This window comes from Palaemon carinicauda, chromosome 1 (assembly GCF_036898095.1).
Source record: "Palaemon carinicauda isolate YSFRI2023 chromosome 1, ASM3689809v2, whole genome shotgun sequence".
NCBI classification, from domain to species: Eukaryota; Metazoa; Arthropoda; class Malacostraca; order Decapoda; family Palaemonidae; genus Palaemon; species Palaemon carinicauda.
In genome coordinates, this window is record NC_090725.1 from 278,706,726 (window position 1) to 278,728,313 (window position 21,588).

Genomic DNA, 21,588 nt, shown 5'->3' on the forward strand with positions numbered 1-21,588 from the left:
ATTCTGCGGATTGCCATAGCGAAGCTATTGGAGCTCCGTCAGGGGCTGCAGAAGGTCTGGGAACCATTCTGCGGGATGCCATAGCGAAACTATTGGAGTCGTTGATAAGATCCTGCTTATCCTGACTTGGCTGAGGACTTTTTCAACCATAAGCCCCAAGGAAGACCAAATCTGTGAAAGAGGGGTTAGTAACAAGGCCTCACCCAGGGGGAGAGGTGGGGCTGCTTTGCTAGGGGAAGCAACATCATCTCTCGAGAACCGGGGTTGGCCAACATTAATTTGGTCTACGCTACTAAGAGACCGAACGAGTAGGAGCTTCGGAGGAGGGTTGGGAGACAGAAGAGGAGGCCCTGTATTTTTCTTCCTTCAAAGGAACCTTCGAAGGAGAAATATAGCACTTGGACTTCTTCCGCCATCGCCCAAACCTCTCCCACTGGGAGGAAGACCAATCCCTACACTCATTACACTTATTTACGCTATCACACCATTGACCTCTGCATAAAGGACAAAGAGTGTGAGGATCAGTCTCCACCGCCGACATAAACGTCCCACAAAGGCGGCTGGAGAGTCCAGGGCAGGTGCGCATGGTCGCAGGTGTCAACTTCACAAACACATACTAAGAGAAAAAGAAAAAGCAAAAGTCATTAATGGCTGCCAATATTCGGAGAGGGTGAAGAGCGGTAACGTCCATTCACCATCCGAGCTGAAAGCAAAGTGAGCTCAATCACAGGTGTGTGAGGGGGGGGGCAGTAGCAAGGTACCCTCCCCTACCCTCACTAACTAGCGGTATGGGTAGTTAACCCTCGTTAAAAATTAATGGCTCGTCATTTCAGCTACACCGAAAGTAATACCCCTATTAAATAGCGAGGTTTGTATTCCAGTTACGGAACAAATAAAAATTAATGGCAGTTCAGAATAGGCGAGGAACAACCGCTCTCCCTCCGAGCCAAAAGTAAAGTGAGCTAAATCACCGGTTTGTAAGTGGGAGCGGTAGCAAGCTCGCCTCCCTACTCCCCGCTAACTAGCGGTGTGGGTAGTTAACCCTCACTAAATTTTAATGGCTTGTCATTTCAGCTTCACCAGTTACGGAACAACTGGATTTTTATGCTTAAGTATTTTTTGTGATTAGCTGTGAATTTCCTCACTGAGCTATTCTCACTGGCTTATAAAACCCTGCTCTTCCAACTAGAGTTGTAGCTTACCTAGTAATAATAATAATAAAAGTAAATGAGCAAAACTACATCATAATATTAGCCCTTTTTGCCTTTTTGTAGTATTGATATCTTGTTCACTAAGTCAGTTCTCATTTGACTATGTTTCATAATGAATACTGTGTTTAGAAAGTAGGCGGTTTTAACTTCAACGTGCAATACTTAACAGTCAAAGCATTCATTTACATCCTCATCATCAGCCATAACTAGTCCACTGCAGGATAAAGGCCATAGACACGACCTTCCACTTATGTCTTTCTATAGTAGTTTTACAAATTTTTTAGTTTGTCAATCCATCATCTTCTCTTCCTTCCCCTGCTTCTTTTGCAATCTCTAGGGACCCATTCTATTATTCTAAATGTTCCATCTATTACCATATCTGTCATTCTCAACACGTCCAGCCCATGTCCATTTCTATTTCTTACATATTGTTAGAATATCACTATTTTAGTTTGCTCTTGTATCTATGCTTCCCTTTTTCTGTATGTTAGTGTATTCCCATCATTATTCTTTCTATAACTCTTTGAGTTGTAACTAGCTTATGTTCTAATACTTAGGTAAGGCTCCTAATTTCTGATACATAAGTTAATACTGGTAAGGCCATCTGATTAAAAACTTTTCTTTTTAGAGAAAGTTGCATTTTACTTTTCATAACCTCATTTTGTTTACCAAAAGCTCTCCATCCCATGTTTATCCTTCTTTTAATTTCAGTCATGGGGAAATACTGTCTGTCCTAAGTATGTACATTCATTAACAATCTCTAGAGGTTCATCCATAACACTTAATGTCTCTGCATTTTCATTATCTTTAAAATCTAAATTATCTAGTTTTACATATATTCAATTGTATTTACATACTACAATATTCACTAATTATTTCATTCTCCTAATAGAAAGACTTGATTCTTGGTTTAAGATGTGTAATAATTTATCCCTACCTCAGCAGGCTTTCTATAATATGAGGAGGCATTATTTATGTTCAAAACCTACTGAAGAAAGAGGTAATTCTTATGAAGCAAGTCTTTTTCAGATTTTCCTAATATGAACTCTGTAGAGCTGAATTCCTTGGCAAAGATTTCTCTTCTAACTTTATTAAGGGTTATTTATGCTCTGGTAAGCATGAGAACACAGAGCAAAATCTGCCGGATTTACAAGAGATTCTCCAGTAGTAATTTGCATAATAGTTCCACTCCTTCCCAGCTTAGCATATCCCCTTCTCCAAGTTTCAATAAATGCTAAGTTTCAAGCTATTCTACCTGAACCCGAACCTATTGTGGTGGATGAAATTGTGTCTCTTGGAAAGTCCATGGGGCTGGAGGTAGATGAGGCAGACGTGAACGACCATGTCGAGGAGCATCAGGAAGAGCTCACGACACAGGAATTGATAGAGCTCCAGGAGATGCAACATTCGGAGGTGTTGCAGGAGCTCAGTAACGAGGTGGTGGTGGAAGAGGACCACCACCTTTATACAAAGGAAATCAGGAACATGTTAGCAAAATGGCAGGAATTTTCTGATTTTATGGAAAAGAGGCACCCAGGTAAGCTGGCGTGTGGTCGTGCGTTAGCTTTTTGTGACGACACTTGCGTACATCATTTTTGTAACATTTGGAAGGGGAGACAAAACCAAACATTCCTAGATAGGTTCCTTTAAAAAGGCCGGCAAAAAGTGAAGGTGAAAGCGAGTATAAAAGCGAGGCAAGAAGAGCCAAGACGAAAGAAGAAAAGTAAAAAAAAAAATTCAAATTAATACAAAATTAGAATCAAGTTTAGTGTAACATAAGACTAACATTTATTATGATATTTTGATTATAAAATAAATTTTTGAATATACTTACCCGGTGAATATATAATAGCTGACGTCTCCGACGGCTCGACAGATTCCCAAAAACTCGCGAGCGATCGCCGTGAAGGTTGCGGGTGTGACCACCAGCGCCGACTATCGGCCAGATACCGCATATACTTGTAAACATCTCCAGTTCTTCTCAGTCCGCTGGGTCTCTATCGGGGAGGAAGGGAGGGCCTTTAATTTATATATTCACCGGGTAAGTACAGTGAACCCTCGTTTATCGCGGTAGATAGGTTCCAGACGCGGGCGCGATAGGTGAAAATCCGCGAAGTAGTGACAGCATATTTACCTATTTATTTAACATGTATATTCGGACTTTTAAAACCTTCCCTTGTACGTAGTACTGTTAACAAACCACCCTTTAATATACACAACACTTAATGCATGTACTACAGCACCCTAAACTAAAACAGGCACAAATATTAAAGGCGATTTTATATCATGTGTTTCCTAAACACCTAAAAAGCACGATAAAAAATGGCAACCAATGTTTTGTTTACGTTCATCTCTGATCATAATGAAGAAACAAACTCATTTAGTGTACACATATATGTACGTATGGTTAGTTTTTGCATCGATTATATTGATTATACAGTACTGTATGTTGATTTTTTTATTACCAATGTTTTAGTTTACGTATTTTTCTTAGGACTTCCAAATGAAATCTTTTTCTTTATGACGCCGCCTGAAACGACGGCGTGTACGCTCAGTAAACAACCACGCTCAGAACAAACAAGGCATTTAACACGCATGATGATAGTGATAAATAATGATACAGTACATACAGTATTTACAGTAAAAGCATTTACAAAATATGTTACCTTACAAATATAAATTATACAGTACTTGTACGTAGCAAAGCAGGAAAACAATTTGAGAGAGAGAGAGAGAGAGAGAGAGAGAGAGAGAGAGAGAGAGAGAGAGAGAGAGAGAGAGAGAGAGAGAGAGAGAGAGAGAGAGAGAGAGAGAGAGAGAGAGAGAGAGAGAGAGAGAGATTGTTTTACGTACGTAAATGTAAATTTTAAACAAAAAAAATATGATAGGTTACAACATGTAGACTTTTAAAACCTTCCCTTTAACTTAATGCATACAGTACGTACATTACTAAACTATAAAACAGGTTAAAGTAAAAAATAAAGATTGTTACTGTACTCACCACGAAAGAAGTTCAAGAAAAACTTGAATGACGATGGCGATGAATTTGCTGCACAGTAGAAATGATGATGATGAAGCTGATGATGTGTTCTACTGTGCAGTCAATGATAGTATTTTACGTCTCTTCAGACGGAGGTGTCTTTTCCTGGGACACCTCTTCAACTTCTTCAATTTCTTCCGAAGGCGTACTAGCAGGAGGAACTGGCTCTTTTTTGCGAGGCTGAAAAAACATTGTGATCGGAAGTTGTTGCCGGTGCTTCTTTTTTCGATCCAAGAGCATCCTGTAGGGAGTCGTGATGTCATCAACCTTGTTGCAGAATTGCATCGAGCGAACCATATCCTCGTCCCACTCTTGCAACATTTCTTTCGCCTCCTTCATATGGTTGCAGAACTTGGCGAGCCGTTCTAATGTTAAGCCCGTTTCTTCGACATTTTCTTGGGTCTCTTCCTGGGTACCCTCACTCTCTTCCTCACTTGCCGATTTCGTCAGGTCTTCGAGGTCTGCGTCAGTTAGGGGCTGGGAATGGCAGTCCAACAACTCGTCGACGTCTTCAGTCGTCATGTCGCCAAACCCGTCACCCCCAATTATGGCAGCCAACTGCACAGATTTCCGTATTGCAGAGTGTTGGATTTCCGACGGAGTAAATCCCTTGTCGTCGTAAACAATATCGGGCCACAGCTTCTTCCAGCTCGCATTTACGGTTGCAGGTTTCATCTCTTGAAGTGCCTTTTGAATATTCTGCAGGCACGTGGCTATGGTGTACTGCCGCCAGTACGCCTTCAAGTTGAAGTCTTCATCCTCGTCATCTTGGGCAGCATCCACACACGCAACGAGGTCCGCCAAGGTATTCTTCGTGTAGAGGGCCTTGAACGCCCTGATAACCCCCTGGTCCATTGGTTGAATTAATGACGTGGTGTTGGGTGGCAGGAACTCAACCTGAACGCCCTCACGCGACAGGTCAGTTGCGTGTCCACCAGCGTTATCCATAAGGAGAAGGATCTTGAATGGCAAGCCCTTCTCTAAGAGATATTCATGGACTTGCGGGATGAAACACTGGTGGAACCAGTTGGAGGTCAGCATCTTCGTAATCCATGCTTTTTGATTATGCATCCAGTACACGGGAAGGAGATTCTTATTTTTGTTTTTCAAAGCGCGAGGATTTTTCGACTTATAAATAAGCCCCGGCTTTAACAAAAATCCAGCAGCATTGCCACACATCACGAGGGTAACGCGATCCTTGAATGCCTTAAAGCCAGAGGCTTTGGCTTCCTCTTTGAACAGGAAAGTTCGCGACGGCATTCTCTTCCAAAACAAGCCGGTTTCATCCATATTAAAGACTTGTTCCGGCTTGTATCCACCTTCAGCGATAATGTTCTTGAAAGTCTGGTTCACGTAAGTTTCAGCAGCGGCAGTGTCAGCGGAAGCAGACTCCCCATGCAGGGAAACGCTTTTCAGGGCGAAGCGTTTCTGAAACTTCGCGAACCATCCTTTGCTTGCGGAAAAACGTTTCTGAGGCTGGGAATCAGTGGATGTCCCTGGTTGAGGATCATCTGCATCATCATCATCTTCAGCATGGTTGCCGTCGTCCTCTTTAGGTTCCTTTGCAGCAAAATTCTCATACAAGCTCAAAGCCTTTGTTTGGATGGTGTTCGTATCCAACGCTATGTTCTTCTTCCGGCAGTCGGCAATCCACACAGCTAAAGCACCTTCCATGCGTACGATCGTTTTATTACGCGTTGTAACGACTCGCTTCGCTGATCTGCTAAAGGTGATTGCAGCAGTCTTTCTAATGTTCGCCTCGTCCTTCTTGATGTAGCGAACGGTGGATTCGTTGATGCCAAAATGGCGGCCGGCGGCCGCGTAACTTCTACCATCTTTTAACATGTCGAGAAGCGTAACCTTCTCAGCTATCGTCATCATTCTTCGGTGGCGTTTAGGCTCACTACCAGCCTTACTAGAAGCAGAACGCTTGGGAGCCATTGTAACAGAAAGTTCAACAAAAAGTTCAACTTAAAACAGTCGCACACAGCACAGATTAAACTTCACAAAGTTAAGAACGTCTACTCAGCAATACGCGGAAAGAGAAAGTGAACGATGCAGCCCCGCGAGAACTGTGATGCTGCGGGTAGAAGATGCGGGCAAAACACCAATCACAGGCTAGATAACAAAACTTGAGTTTTGATTCGTCATCTATCAGCGCTTGAACCAATCACAACCCGTCTTACAGTACTATGGTGCGTTGGTTACTCATAGAAGATGCCCCCGCGCATACTGAACGTACGTAGATTAAGTACAATACCGTAATAATAATAAATAATGATAATAATACTGTACAGTAATAATAATAATAATGATTAATAATAATAACAATAATAATTTTATTAACAACAACAACAATAATAATAATAACAATAATAATAAAAATTTACGTACATACGCTATTTTACGCCTCTCTCTCTCTCTCTCTCTCTCTCTCTCTCTCTCTCTCTCTCTCTCTCTCTCGTACGCTTACAGTACTTATTCGAAATGTGATTTTTGCAACAAAGAATATTATTGGATGCAGTACTGTACTACGTACGTATACATACAAAAGATTCATGGAAAAGAAGCACATCCATTACAGTACACACCATTCTAATATGGTATGACTGCATCTGATTTGCGTTTCATGTTCGATTTAATTTTACTACGTACTGAATTATCGTATGATCACATTCTCTTTTCGTGTTTTATTTCTTTCTGTGCTGAATTATATATCATATGTAATGCAATGAACAATCAGTAAGAGCAGATATTACTAATTACAGTATTAATGGAATTACAGGTAACAAAATATCGTATTTGGTTATCTTCAGATTTCGCGGTATTTTCGAATTTTCCGGAAAATCCGCGATATGTATATATATATGGGTTATGGGAAAACCCCGCGAAGTGGTGAATCCGCGATTGTCGAACCGCGAAGTAGCGAGGGTTCACTGTATATTCAAAAATTTATTTTATAATCAAAATATCATTTTTAAATATTAAACTTAGCCGGTGAATATATAATAGCTGATTCACACCCATGGTGGTGGGTAGAGACCAGTATTAATACAATAAAGGCGTATATGCTCATGAGTTTTTGACAATTATATCATAACAAAACCCACTTAAATATAGGTACCTGGTAAGGAAGCTGACTCTGACGATTACTCTGCCTTATTAGTCCGCTTTCCTCACGAAGCCCAGCCATTCTCTCAGGATGCTGAAAGACTCCCAGGAGCTGTTATATCCAGGGCGACCACCCATACAACAGGACCTCATCAAAACCCTTAATCTGGGCGCTCTCAAGAAACGACATTTGACCACCCGCCAAATCAAAAAGGATGCGAAAGACTTCTCAGTCGGCCAGATACCGAATATACTTGTAAACATCTCCAGTTCGTCTCAGTCCGCTGGGTCTCTATCGGGGAGGAAGGGAGGGCCTTTAATTTATATATTCACCGGGTAAGTATATTCAAAAATTTATTTTATAATCAAAATATCATTTTTAAATATTAAACTTAGCCGGTGAATATATAATAGCTGATTCACACCCATGGTGGTGGGTAGAGACCAGTATTAATACAATAAAGGCGTATATGCTCATGAGTTTTTGACAATTATATCATAACAAAACCCACTTAAATATAGGTACCTGGTAAGGAAGCTGACTCTGACGATTACTCTGCCTTATTAGTCCGCTTTCCTCACGAAGCCCAGCCATCCTCTCAGGATGCTGAAAGACTCACAGGAGCTGTTATATCCAGGGCGACCACCCATACAACAGGACCTCATCAAAACCCTTAATCTGGGCGCTCTCAAGAAACGACATTTGACCACCGGCCAAATCAAAAAGGATGCGAAAGACTTCTCAGTCTTCCGTACAACCCAAGACAAGATTAAAAAACATTTCAAGAGAAAATTAAAAGGATATTGGGATTAAGGGAATGTAGTGGTAGAACCCTCACCCACTACTGCACTCGCTGCAACGAATGGAACCAGTGTGTAGCAGTCCTCGTAAAGAGTCTGGACGTCTTTTAAGTAAAATGAAGCGAACACCGACTTGCTCCTCCAAAAGGTCGCGTCCATAATACTTTGCAGAGATCTGTTTTGCTTAAAAGCCACGGAAGTAGCTATCGCTCTTACTTCGTGCGTCTTGACCTTAAGTAAACAACGATCTTTTTCACTTAAGTGAGAATGTGCCTCTCGGATTAAAAATCTAATAAAATACGATAAAGCATTTTTAGACATAGGCAATGAGGGCTTCTTAACGGAGCACCATAAGGCCTCAGACCCACCTCGTAAAGATCTGGTACGAGCTAAATAAAACTTAAGAGCTCTAACTGGGCACAGTACTCTTTCAACCTCGTTGCCTACGATCTCTGATAGGCAAGGTATATCAAAAGATTTAGGCCAAGGACGAGAAGGCAGTTCATTTTTGGCCAAGAAACCAAGCTGAAGCGAACATGAGGCTTTATCTGTAGAGAAGCCGATGTTTTTACTAAAGGCATGGATCTCACTGACCCTTTAAGCCGAAGCCAAGCACACCAAAAAATAGCGTCTTGAGGGTGAGATCCTTCAGGGAGGCTGAATGCAAAGGCTCAAACCTGTCGGACATTAGGAACCTTAGGACCACGACTAAGTTCCAACCAGGAGTTGACATACGACGCTCCTTAGAGGTCTCGAAGGACTTAAGGAGATCTTGGAGATCTTTATTATTGGACAGATCTAAGCCTCTATGTCTGAACACAGAAGCCAACATGCTCCTGTAGCCCTTAATAGTGGGAGCAGAGAGGGAGCGAACATTTCTCAGATGCAGGAGAAGGTCTGCCATTTGGGCTACAGAGGTACTGGAAGAGGAAATGGATGATGACTTGCACCAATCTCTAAAGACCTCCCACTTCGACTGGTAGACCTTGATGGTAGATGTTCTCCTAGCCCTCGCGATCGCTCTGGCTGCCTCCTTCGAAAATCCTCGAGCTCTTGAGAGTCTTTCGATAGTCTGAAGGCAGTCAGATGAAGCGCGGGGAGGTTTTGATGAAGACTCCTTACGAGGGGCTGCCGTAAGAGATCCATCCTTAAAGGCAGACTCCTTGGAACGTCTACCAGCCATTGAAGTACCTTTGTGAACCACTCTCTCGCGGGCCAGAGGGGAGCAACCAACGTCAACCTTGTCCCTTCGTGAGAGGCGAACTTCTGCAGAACCCTGTTGATGATCTTGAACGGCGGGAATGCGTACGCGTCCAGGTGAGACCAGTCCAGCAGGAAGGCATCTATGTGGGCTGCCTCTGGATCTGGGACTGGGGAGCAAAAGGTCGGGAGCCTTTTGGTCAAAGAAGTCGCAAAGAGGTCTATGGTGGGTTGACCCCAAATCATCCAAAGACTCTTGCACACGTCCTTGTGGAGGGTCCATTCTGTGGGGATCACCTGACCTCTCCGACTGAGACAGTCCGCCAAGACGTTCAATTCCCCCTGGATGAACCTTGTCAACAGTGAGATGCCTCGACCTTTTGACCAGATGAGGAGGTCCCTTGCGATGACGAACAGTGTGTGGGAGTGAGTGCCTCCTTGCTTGGAGATGTACGCCAAGGCCGTGGTGTTGTCCGAATTCACTTCTACCACTTTGTTTCGTAGAAGACTCTCGAAACTCGTCAAAGCCAAGTGAACAGCCAACAGCTCCTTGCAGTTGATATGCAGGCTCTTCTGATCCGACGTCCAAAGACCCGAACATTCCAGACCGTCCAGAGTCGTTCCCCAACCCAAATCCGACGCGTCTGAGAATAACACGTGGTTTGGGTTCTTGACCGCCAGGGACAGACCCTCTCGAAGACTTATGTTGCTGTCCCACCAGTTCAGGCACGTCTTTACTGGCTCGGAGATCGGGATTGAAACAGCTTCCAAAGTCTTGCCCTTGTCCCAATGGGAGTCTAGATGGAACTGGAGAGGGCGAAGGTGAAGTCTCCCTAGTGAGATAAATTGTTCCAGGGATGACAGAGTCCCTAGGAGGCTCATCCAACTTCTCACTGAGCAACGGTCTTTTCTCAGCATGAGGCGGACTTTGAGCAAGACTTGATCTATCCTGGTGGCAGACGGAAAAGCCCGAAAAGCTAGACTGCGAATCTCCATCCCCAAATAGAGAATCGTCTGGGAGGGATTCAGTTGAGACTTTTCTAAGTTCACTAACAGTCCCAACTCCTTTGCAAGATCCAACGTCCATTGAAGGTCCTGCAGAAAGCGATGACGGGACGACGCTCTGAGTAGCCAGTCGTCCAGGTACAGGGAGGCTCGAATTCCCGATAAATGAAGAAATTTTGCCACATTCCTCATGAGCCTCGTAAAAACAAGAGGAGCAGGGCTGAGGCCGAAGCACAGTGCTCGGAACTGGTACACCACATTCCTGTATACAAACCTTAGATACGGTTGAGAATCCGGGTGTATAGGAATGTGGAAGTACGCATCCTGCAGGTCGAGAGAGACCTGTAAACCCCTTTGAGGAGATGGTCAAGGTTCGAGGAGGACCAGTAAACTTTAGAGCGTCTCATGGCCAGGCGACGGGGGGAGTCTACGAGGCTTGAGAAGTCTCCCTGGGCAGAGGCAGGAACTCCCAAGCCGAGAACTTCTCCCGTGTCATACCAGACGCTCGCTCTAGAAGCCAGTTTAAAAGGAGGGAAAGCAAAGGCTGTCTTCCCCAAACTCCTCCTGGTGATCAACCAGTCGCCTAGCAAACGTAAAGCTCTCTTAGAAGAGCGAGAGAGCACTAGCTTAGTAAAGGACGGCTTCGAAGCAGCTAGGCCTAGCGTAAACTCTGACGGCGGCGAACGAGGAGCAGCAGTTACAAAATGGTCCGGAAACAGATCCTTAAAAATCAGCATGATTTTTTTAAAGTCCATAGAGGGCTGAGCAGCTTTAGGCTCCTCTCCGTCTGACAAAGTCCCCAAAGGAATATCAGTTGGAGGGGGATCAGCAACTTCCTCATCTGAAGGAACCTCGTCCGACAATTGCCGAGTCTCATGAAAAGGAGAGACCTGCCGCGGTGGCAACGCTTGACAGACAATGTCAACAAGCAAAGGAGCAGCAGTAGCAGTAGAGGAAGCGACGTCACGCCGCTGCTGAAAGGACTGAAAACCTTGTGACTGACCAACAACAACAACTGAAGTTAATTGACGCTCGACGTCACGTCGGAACTGCCTTGACTGCATAGACTGAGCAGGCAAAACAACCTCCGACTGCGGTGATTGACGCTCAACGTCACGTCGAGGCAACGGAACCGGTCGGCAAACGTCAGGTCGAGGCTGCGGCGGCAGAACGTCAACACGAGACTGCGGCAGCGGCTGAACGTCAACACGAGACTGCGGTAGCGGCTGAAAGTCAACACGAGACTGCAGCGAGGGAGAATCCATGTCACGTGACTGACGTGAAAAACTACTGACATCACATTTCAAAGTACAAGAAAACGTCAGCACTAACGTCAAACGGACGAGTAAATACTCGTTTGGGCGGCTGACGGCCAGAGTCTCGTTCAGCGTAACGGCGACTCGAAAGCAAAGGATCATCGCGAACCTGCTCAATGGCATACTCCTCCATAAGGGAGGCAAGCTTAGTCTGCATGTCCCGCAGGACAACCCATTTCGGATCAACGGGAGACGGCACGGGCCAAGACGACGGTAACGTTTGTGTTGGCAAAACATTGCCTTTACCGCGACCCTCGGACCCCGTGTTACGCTTGCGTTTAATAGGCGAACTGTCTTCCGACGACTGCAAAGGGTCAGAGCTGTCCCAATGGCTACAGCCAGGACGCTGGACCTGTCCTGAAGGGACTGACTTTCGCTTCAAGGGTCTAGAAACCTTGCGCCAAGGTTTCTTTTGCGAAAAGTCTTCGGATGAACGAGGAGAACACAGTCTCACCCGTCTTAAGGAAAGGGCGATCTTGTCGACAAGACCCACAGAGAAGAACTGGAGATGTTTACAAGTATATGCGGTATCTGGCCGATAGTCGGCGCTGGTGGTCACACCCGCAACCTTCACGGCGATCGCTCGCGAGTTTTTGGGAATCTGTCGAGCCGTCGGAGACGTCAGCTATTATATATTCACCGGCTAAGTTTAATATTTAAAATTTAAGTGTGGGTACAGTAAGCTAATTTCAATTAAGTTAAATTTAAAGTTTAAGTTAAATAATGTAGTGTTACAAAAGTATAGCGTACCGAACGTGTTGCCGTCAAGTCTCTCTCCTCTGCACACACCGCCGTTAGCCACTACCGTCTGTCTCAAAGGTATAACTTCATAATAATGTCACATTTTATTGCAGATCATAACCAGTACATAGGTATTTGTTATTTTGTGAGCATAGGTTGTGAATAAGAACAATTAAAAACATTTCTCCACTGAAATATGACAAATTCAAAGATAATTTGTATTCTTCCTAACCATACAAACCTTAGCTATTTACATTGGGTTTACCTTTTAGCGCAGCTGAAATGACGAGCCAATAGTTTTAACGAGGGTTAATTACCCCCGCGCTAGTTAGCAGGGGGTAGGGGAAGGGTAGCTTGCTACCCCTCCCCCCCCCCACACACACCGGTGACTTGCTTCACTTCACTTAAGAGGTAGGACTTGACTTGGGGGTCAGGGATGGCGGGCACATATGTGTAAATAGCTAAGGTTTGTATGGTTAGGAAAAATACAAATGATCTTCGAATTTGTCATTTGTTCCGTAACCAAAATACAAACCACGCTATTTACATTGGGTGACTTACCCCTTAGGAAGGGTGGAAAGTCCCCAGCCTTACTGACTTCGGCTTCCCTGGGGGCTCGATCCCTCGGTGAGCAGCACTAGAGAAAGGGAGCCCCTGTACCTCACAAGTTCCTAGCATCGCTAGGAACGAGTGGCCTACATAAGCAGTGTGTGGAGGAGTGTGTGACTCGTCCTATGAAGTTGACCTTGAGACCTTCAGATAGGAATTCTAGGATAGGACGTTCCCAATACCACCTCGTCAGGGTATGGGAGACGCAACAGTATTAAGCTTAATACTAGGAGCACAAAGAAGCATGGGTTACCTGCAGAGGTCGAGGTCAGCTATGCGAGGACCAGGATGCTGCTTCCCCAAAAGAGGGGAGAATGAAGAAAGAAGTAAGGGTCAGACATACTCTTTCATTCACGCAGACTAAGACCGGGTAACAACGCCCTCAACCTACTGCTACTTGTCCAAAAAGAAGCCTGAGGTTAGACCAGCTGTTGTGCAGCCACCACAGGGCCGATAGAAAACGTATCGAGGCTCCTGTGGGTCACGTCTTGCAGGTAGTGGGCTGTGAAGGTCGTCTGATGCATCCAGACCCCAGCTTGAAGTACCTGCGTCACAGAGAAGTTTCTCTTGAAGGCCAGGGATGTAGCAATACCCCTGACATCGTGGGCCCGAGGGCGACGTGACGGAGGAGGGTCAGGATTCAAGGCATGGTGGATAACCCTTCGAATCCAAGCTGAGATGGTGTTCCTGGTGACCCTCCTCTTAGTCCTGCCTGTGCTCACAAACAAAGCTCGCACCTGAGGACGGACTGCAGCCGTTCTCTTCAAGTAGTGCCTCAGACACCTCACTGGACATAGTAGCAGCTGGTCTGGGTCACTTGTTACAGAACGGAGACTCGCGATCCTGAAAGAGTCGAAGCGAGGATCCGCCACCCCAGGATTCTGAGTCTTGGCAACAAACTCAGGGACGAACCTGAACGTTACCTCCCCCCATCCCCTTGAATGGGCGATGTCGTACGAGAGACCATGAAGTTCACTAACCCACTTGGCCGAAGCCAAAGCGAGTAGGAAAGCCGTCTTCCAAGACAGGTGGCGATCGGAGGCCTGGCGTAATGGTTCGAAGGGAGGTCTCTTAAGAGACCTGAGGACTCGAACCACGTTCCAAGGAGGAGGTCTCACTTCCGACTGGGGGCAGGTAAGCTCATAGCTACGTATGAGTAAAGAGAGTTCTAGCGATGAAGAAATATCCACGCCCTTCAGTCTGAAGGCCAAGCTTAAGGCTGAGCGATAGCCTTTCACTGCCGAGACAGAAAGGCGTATTTCTCCCCGCAGATAAACGAGGAAGTCCGCTATTGCTGGAATAGTGGCATCGAGTGGAGAGATACCCCTTCCACGACACCAGCTACAAAAGACTCTCCACTTTGCTTGGTAGACTCCCTCAGAGGACCTTCGCAGGTGCCGAGACATTCTCTCCGCAACCTGTTGCGAAAAGCCTCTCTCCGCGAGGAGACGCTGGATAGTCTCCAGGCGTGAAGCCGAAGCGAGGCTACGGCCCTGTGAGGGACGCCGGAGTGGGGTTGTCTGAGAAGCTCGTGTCGTGGAGGAAGCTCCCTCGGGAGCTCCGTCAGGAGCTGCAGAAGGTCCGGAAACCATTCCGCGTGATGCCATAGCTAGCTACCAAAGTCATCGAACAGTTGACCGATAGTCTGGTCCTGTTGAGCACCCTTCTCATCAGAGAGAACAGTGGGAAGGCATACACGTCGATGTTGTCCCACCATTGCTAGAAAGCATCTTGCCAGAGTGCCTTGAGGTCCGGGACTGGGGAGCAGTACAGGGGCAGCTTGAAGTTCAAAGCTGTCGCGAACAAGTCCACAGTCGGGGAACCCCACAAAGTCAAGACTTTGTTGGCTATCTGAGGATCCAAAGACCACTCGGTACTCACTATCTGCGAGGCCCTGCTCAGACTGTCGGCTAGCACATTCCTCTTGCCAGGAATGAAGCGAGCTGATAGTGTTATCGAGTGGATTTCGGTCCACCTCAGAATCTCTACTGCAAGATGGGATAGCTGCTGCGAAAAAGTGCCTCCCTGCTTGTTGATATAAGCCACTACCGTGGTGTTGTCGCTCATCACCACAACAGAGTGACCCGCCAGGGACCGTTGGAACTGCTGAAGAGCCAGAAAGACGGCCTTCAATTCTAGCAGGTTGATGTGTAGGCACTTTTCTGATTCTGACCAAAGGCCTGAGGCCCTCTGGTTCAGAACGTGCGACCCCCACCCTTCTTTTGACGCGTCCGAAAACAGAGTCAATTCCGGGGGGAGGACGAGAAGACTCACTCTCTTTCGCAGGTTCTCGTCGACCAACCACCATCGCAAGTCCGTCTGTTCCAGAGACCCCATTGGGATCAGAATGTCCGGGGAATCGGATCCTTGATTCCACCAGGACTTGAGCCGCCATTGAAGGGATCTCATCCGGAGGCGGCTGTTTGGAACCAGACGAGCCAGGGAGGATAGGTGACCTAAGAGACGCAACCACGATTGGGCGGGGAGTTCTTCTCGCCTGAGGAAGGGTTCCGCCACCCTCCTCAGCCTTGCTATCCGGTCGTCTGATGGAAAGGCTTTGTGGAGATTGGTGTCTATTAGCATGCCTAGACAAACCAGTCGTTGGGACGGCTGCAGAGAGGACTTCTCGAGGTTTACCACAATCCCCAGATCCTGGCAAAGGTCCAGAAGCCTGTCTCGGTGCCGAAGAAGGGTCGACTCCGAGTCTGCTAGGATCAGTCAATCGTCCAGATAACGAAGGAGACGAATGCCGTTCCTGTGCGCCCAAGATGAAATCAGGGTGAACACTCTGGTGAACACCTGAGGAGCTGTGGAGAGACCGAAACACAGCACCTTGAACTGGTAGATCTTGTCGTCTAGGCAGAATCTCAGGTACTTCCTGAAAGACGGATGGATTGGGATCTGGAAGTACGCGTCCTTTAGACCCAGTGTGCACATGAAGTCTTGTGGTCTCACCGCAAGTCTGACCGTGTCTGCTGTCTCCATGCTGAACCGGGTTTGCTTGAAAAACCCGTTCAAAGCTGAGAGGTCGATGACAGGTCTCCAGCCTCCAGTAGCCTTCTTTACAAGAAAGAGTCGACTGAAGAAGCCTGGGGAGTTGTCGATGACCTCCTGGAGAGCACCCTTCTCGAACATGGTCTCGACTTCGGCCTGAAGGGCCAGCCCCTTTGCCGATCCCGTGGCATAGGAGCTCAACGACACTGGATTCGCTGTCAGGGGAGGTTGAGATGTTGTGAACGGGACGCGATAGCCTTGGCCGATCACCGAGACCGTCCAAGCATCGGCCCTGTGTTGCTGCCACCTGCGGACGCAACGCTGAAGGCATCCCCCCACACGTGGACACGCAGGGGGACTGCCACCCCTAGGGCTTGCGGCCGCGGCCCCCACCTCTAGGAGTCTTGCCTCCCCTGGAGGACTTACCGCCCCTCTTGACCTTGGCTGGAAAGGGCTGAGGCTTAGACACCACCACCTTAACTGCCGGTGCCTGCTTTGGAGCCTTACGAGGCTGCTGCTGCTGTTGCGGCGGAGCTGGAGGCTTATAGGGCCGAGCTGTAAGGGCCCTATGGAGGAGGGAGTCCGTGCTGGATTTCCTCCACCTCTCAGCCGTTCGCTCCATGTCTTGAAGCTCAAACAGGTTTTCCCCCAGAAGGGAAGCATGTCGGAGCCTACACACATCCACGGCGGGGACCTTCGGATGGAATCTCTCGGACACAGCATCGCGACGCTTCAACACCGAGTTGGCCCACAGGGTGGTAACCTGGTGCGCCAAAAACTCGATGGAGCGGGTGCCCAAGAGCAAGAAGGTCTCCAGGGCCTTCCTATTGGTCTCCTTGGACAAGTCCTCTGAGCGCAATAGGATGCCCAGAGATCCTAGCCAAAAGTCCAGCCACGAAGTGGCCTGCATAGCACACTTAGCGACCTTCTCGTGGCTAAGGATCTCTGCCGCCGAGAACGATACCTGCCGGGCAGAGAGCTTCTCAAAGGGAACTCCCTTCGCCAGCTCCTCCACAGAGTGATGGAGAGGAAGAGCGAGGCTGGACTCACCCAGAATCTCGAAATACCTCCTCTGCTGAAGACGAGGAGGAGGGATGAGCTTGTTCCCGGCAGAGGAACGAATGGAGGAGGCAAGAATCGCAAGCTGAGCGTTGGCCCTAGCTCTGGCACTCTTCAGACCCCGAGACCAGGGCAGAGCCGCACTGGATTTAGGGGCCTTCCGAACGTCAAACACTTCCTCTAAGATAGTGTCTTTGCCTTCACAGGGGGCGATGACTGGATCCATAAGCCCGTTAAGATGCCTTATCAGGCTTAGGACCTGCCAGAAGGCATGTTCGGATTCCTGCTGATCTCCTCCCTGCGGGCTGGCAGCTAAGTCTCCTGTCCCAGGGATCTCTTCCTGGGGTGAAGCGTGGACGTTCCCCCGGGGAGCCGTGGGTTCCTGGCGAATCCTCGAAGATGACTTCGGGACGATCTTGGAGTCCTTGGATTCCCTCCTGGGAGGGATACAGGATCCCAACAAAGAGGTTCGAGGAGCCCCTTCCTCACGAGACGATTCTCCTCCATGAAGCGAAGTCTCCCCCCTTGGTGCCGAGGGGAAGACTACCGCTTCACTGGACTCACCCGAGGACGGAAAGGCCTCGTCCACGGAAGAAGGAGAAAGCACTCGAGCAGGAGAAGGGGGCTTCGCGACAGACCTCTTGGGAACCAACTTCACCCTGGGGGAAGTCACCACGAAGTCCACTCCTCTCTTTCTCTTCAGCGTAGGAGAAACAGCCGTTGGTTTGTTACCCTGGTCGGCGAGTGCTGGCTTCATAACCCTCACTAACGCCCGCGCCAGAGGACCAAACCAAGTCTGTTGCTCCAAGGACACAGAGTCCGAAATCCTCGCTAAAGGGAAAGGGATCGGGCGATCCTTTGGAGTGGACACCACAGTACCTGCCTGAAAAGAAGGTGGGGAAGAATGATGCACTAACCTCTCCTCAGTATTATCCTTGTCCTGCACTACAATCCTGTGTTTGGGTGGAGGCGATCCCGAGTGTTGTCTAGGAACACGCGTTCCTGCTGCTACCACCGGCTGCGAAATTCGCCGCGAACGATGGTTGCGCGAGGGCGAACGGTCGCGCGGGAGCGCAGGTGGATGATCGCGCGGGCGCACAGGCGAGTGGGCGCGAGGGTGTACAGGTGAATGAGCGCGTGTTCGAGTCGGCGAACGAAAGCGTTGGCGCGATGGCGAGGAAACGCGCTGCCGCGTGGGTGAGGAAGATCGCTGGCGATGTAGATCAACAGGCGATCGGTGGTGAGCTGGCGAGCGGTGATGCGCAGGTGGGCGATGGCGCGTTGTCGCATGGTGACGCGTTGGCGAGCGATAGTGCGCAGCACGCGCAGGTGAGTGATCGCGCGATGGCGAGCTAATAGATGGCGAACCATGTCCCTTCAGAACCTCTGGTCGACGAAGCGTTGGAGAATGCGTGCGCGCAGGTTGTAAATCACGCGGGCGATCCGGAGATCGCCGATAAACAGGTGATCGCTGACGCGTAGGAGAACGCTGATGAACAGGCGATACTAAAATCGCCTGTGCGCGCTGGCGAGCAGGTGAACGCTGGCGAGCAGGTGATCGTCGGCGCGTAGGTGATCGTTGACGCGTAGGAGAACACTGATGAATAGGCGATACTAAAATCGCCTGTGCGCGCTGGCGAGCAGGTGAACGCTGGCGAGCAGGTGATCGCTGGCGCGTAGGTGATTGCTGGAGAGCAGGAGATCGCTGGCGAGCAGGAGGGAGACGCGTGAGATCCTGTGAAGGAACAGGTGGCACGGCACGTTCACGAACAGGAACAGGAGGATCGCAGGCGCGTGGGCGAACATGTGCTTTTGACACACGCGCTGGAGAACGCGAACGTTGTTGCGTAGACACAGGATGAGAGAGCTCAGGAGACTGATGGCGCGCAGGGAGTTCTACAGGAACTGCAGGATGGTCAGAGACCACAGGGCGATGATCCTCAAAAGAGCGCCGACGCTCAGAAGAGCGATGACGAGCAGGAGAGCGCTGACGAGGAGGGCGAACATCAGAAGAGCGCCGGCGAATAGGTGAGCGCCGGCGAATAGGTGAGCGCCAACGAGCAGGAGAGCATTGACGAGCAGGAGAGCGCCGACGAGCAGGAGAGAGCTGACGATCAGGAGAGCGCTGACAAACAGGAGAGCGCTGACGAACAGGAGAGCGCTGACGAACAGGAGAGCGCTGACGAGCAGGAGAGCGCCTGTGCGCTAGTACTGTACGTGGAAGGGAAGAATCCCTTTGCCCCGAAGGGACCGTTGCCCATTGGGTGACAAGTTCCCCAGATGGTGAAGATCTAGCAGGAGTTGGAGAACGGTCTGCAGAGAGGTCCAAAGGAGCAGGAGCTGTAGGCTGAGTACGACGAGGAGAGTCCCGTTCGGAGGAAGAAGATCCAAAAAGGCGCCTCTTAACCCCCTTATAAGGGAAAGGGAGGCCCTTGTGACGCAGCGGACGGTGAGCCTTACGGCGGAGGCGGCCACGGGGAAGATCATCAGGACCATCAGTCCTCCGAAGGGGAGTCTCAGTCAATGCACTTCCCTTAGAAGGAAGCTGAACAGCAGAAGAGCCCGTAGGACTCACTTCCCCCTTCGAAGGATGTACGGAAGGGGGAGGAGAGCCATCAGCACCATCATCCTCAACTGCACCTGCAGAGGATTGCCCAGCCACGTCGGAGGCCTCTGCCACCACAACGTCGACGATAGACAGAGGGTCTACCTCTGCTACCGCCGGCGACTGCTTAACGGCGGCCCCCAACGAGACAAGGTCAATCAAGGCGACCCTGGAGGGCAAGCCCTTAAGCCCCAGGGAAGCCCAAATCTGTAAGAGATCATCATTAGACAAGGAGTTACCAATGGCCTCCCCCAGAGGAGGAGGGGGAACCTGCCCCGCTATGGGAGGCAACGCCCTCTCCCCCCACCCAAGGTCGGGAAACAGAACTAGGGCCTGCGCTACCACTCGGACGACTCTCCTTAGGAGCCGGTCGAGGGGGAGCTTCGGAGGAGGTTTGGGCGGCGAAAGAAGAATCCCGAGAACCTTCCTCCTTCAAGGCAACCCCCGAAGGAGAACGGTCTCTCTTGGACTTCTTCTTACGCGGGCGGCCAAACCTCTCCCACTGGGAGGCAGACCACTCCCTACACTCACAACACATGTTTTCCTGGTCACACCGTCGGCCCCAACATTGAGGGCAAAGGGTGTGAGGGTCCGTATCTAAGGCCGACATAAAGGTCCCACAAGGGCGGCCCGCAACACCAGGGCACGTACGCATTGTAATATAATAATATAATAATGAAAGTCAACTTCAAACCAACACACAAGCTGTAGAAAAGAAAAAGCAGAAAAAAGATTAAAGGCTGTCAACGAGGACGATGAACAGACACGTCTGTTCACCGCCGAGCCAAAAGTGAAGAGGGGCAAGTCACCGGTGTGTGGGGGGGGGAGGGGTAGCAAGCTACCCTTCCCCTACCCCCCGCTAACTAGCGCGGTGGTAATTAACCCTCGTTAAAACTATTGGCTCGTCATTTCAGCTGCGCTAAAAGGTAAACCCAATGTAAATAGCGTGGTTTGTATTTCGGTTACGGAACAAATACTGTTTATAGATGTTTTTCCAGAGTGGAAACGGATTAATTTTCTTTAGCTATTTTATATGGAAAAATTGATCCGAGATACGAGTGAATTTACATAAGAGCTCGAGTCAGTCCCGGAACGCATTAAGCTCGTATCTCAAGGTATTACTGTACTTCCTGGAAAACGGACAGATTAGGATCTGGAATTCTGCGTCCTTCAGATCCAGTGTGCACATGAAGTCCCTTGGACAGACCGCTTGGATGACCATGTCTGCCGTCTCCATTCTAAACCGAGTCTGTTGAACAAACTTGTTCAGAGGGGAGAGATCGATGACTGGTCTTCAGCCTCCAGTCACTTTTTTCACTAGAAAAATTCGATTGTAGAAGCCTAGGGACCCGTCCGCAGCCTCTTGGAGAGCACCCTTCCACAGCATGGTCTGATCTTCAGCCCTGAGGGCCAGCTACTTTACAAATCCCTTCGCATAGAAGCTTAGATGAACTGGATCCCGAATCAGAGGAAGGAGAGATTGAATGAACGGGATGAGATACCTTAGGGCGATCACTTCGACCGTCCAGGGATCTGCCCCATGGAGCTGCCACCTCGGCCAGCGGCACTGTAGGCATCCTCCCACAGGTGATAGGTGATGAGGAATGCTATTCCTACTGTAATGGATCACCTTGGCCACCTCCCTTTCCTCCTTTCTTTCCTCTGAAGGACTTGGAACCTTTCTGGCCTTTGGATGGAAAGACTCGCTTAGACACCTTAGAAGGTCCGGAGGACCTAAGAAGTTGACATGTGAGAAAAAGAAGGTGCTTGCTGAGACAAGAAAGACTAGGAAGGTCTACCATAGGGCCACGATATGGCTCTATGGAAGAGAGAATTGTTTGACGATTTCTTCTATCGCTCTACAGCACTCTCTATCTTTTCCAGAATGAAGAGATG

The 21,588-nt window shown here is 48.7% G+C and overlaps 1 long non-coding RNA gene across 1 annotated transcript in view; it reads right to left on the bottom strand.

The window, feature by feature from the left end:
• LOC137644882 (uncharacterized) overlaps window positions 1-21,588 on the bottom strand; it is a 74,743-nt gene that overhangs the window by 34,737 nt on the left and 18,418 nt on the right. The window lies entirely within an intron of this gene.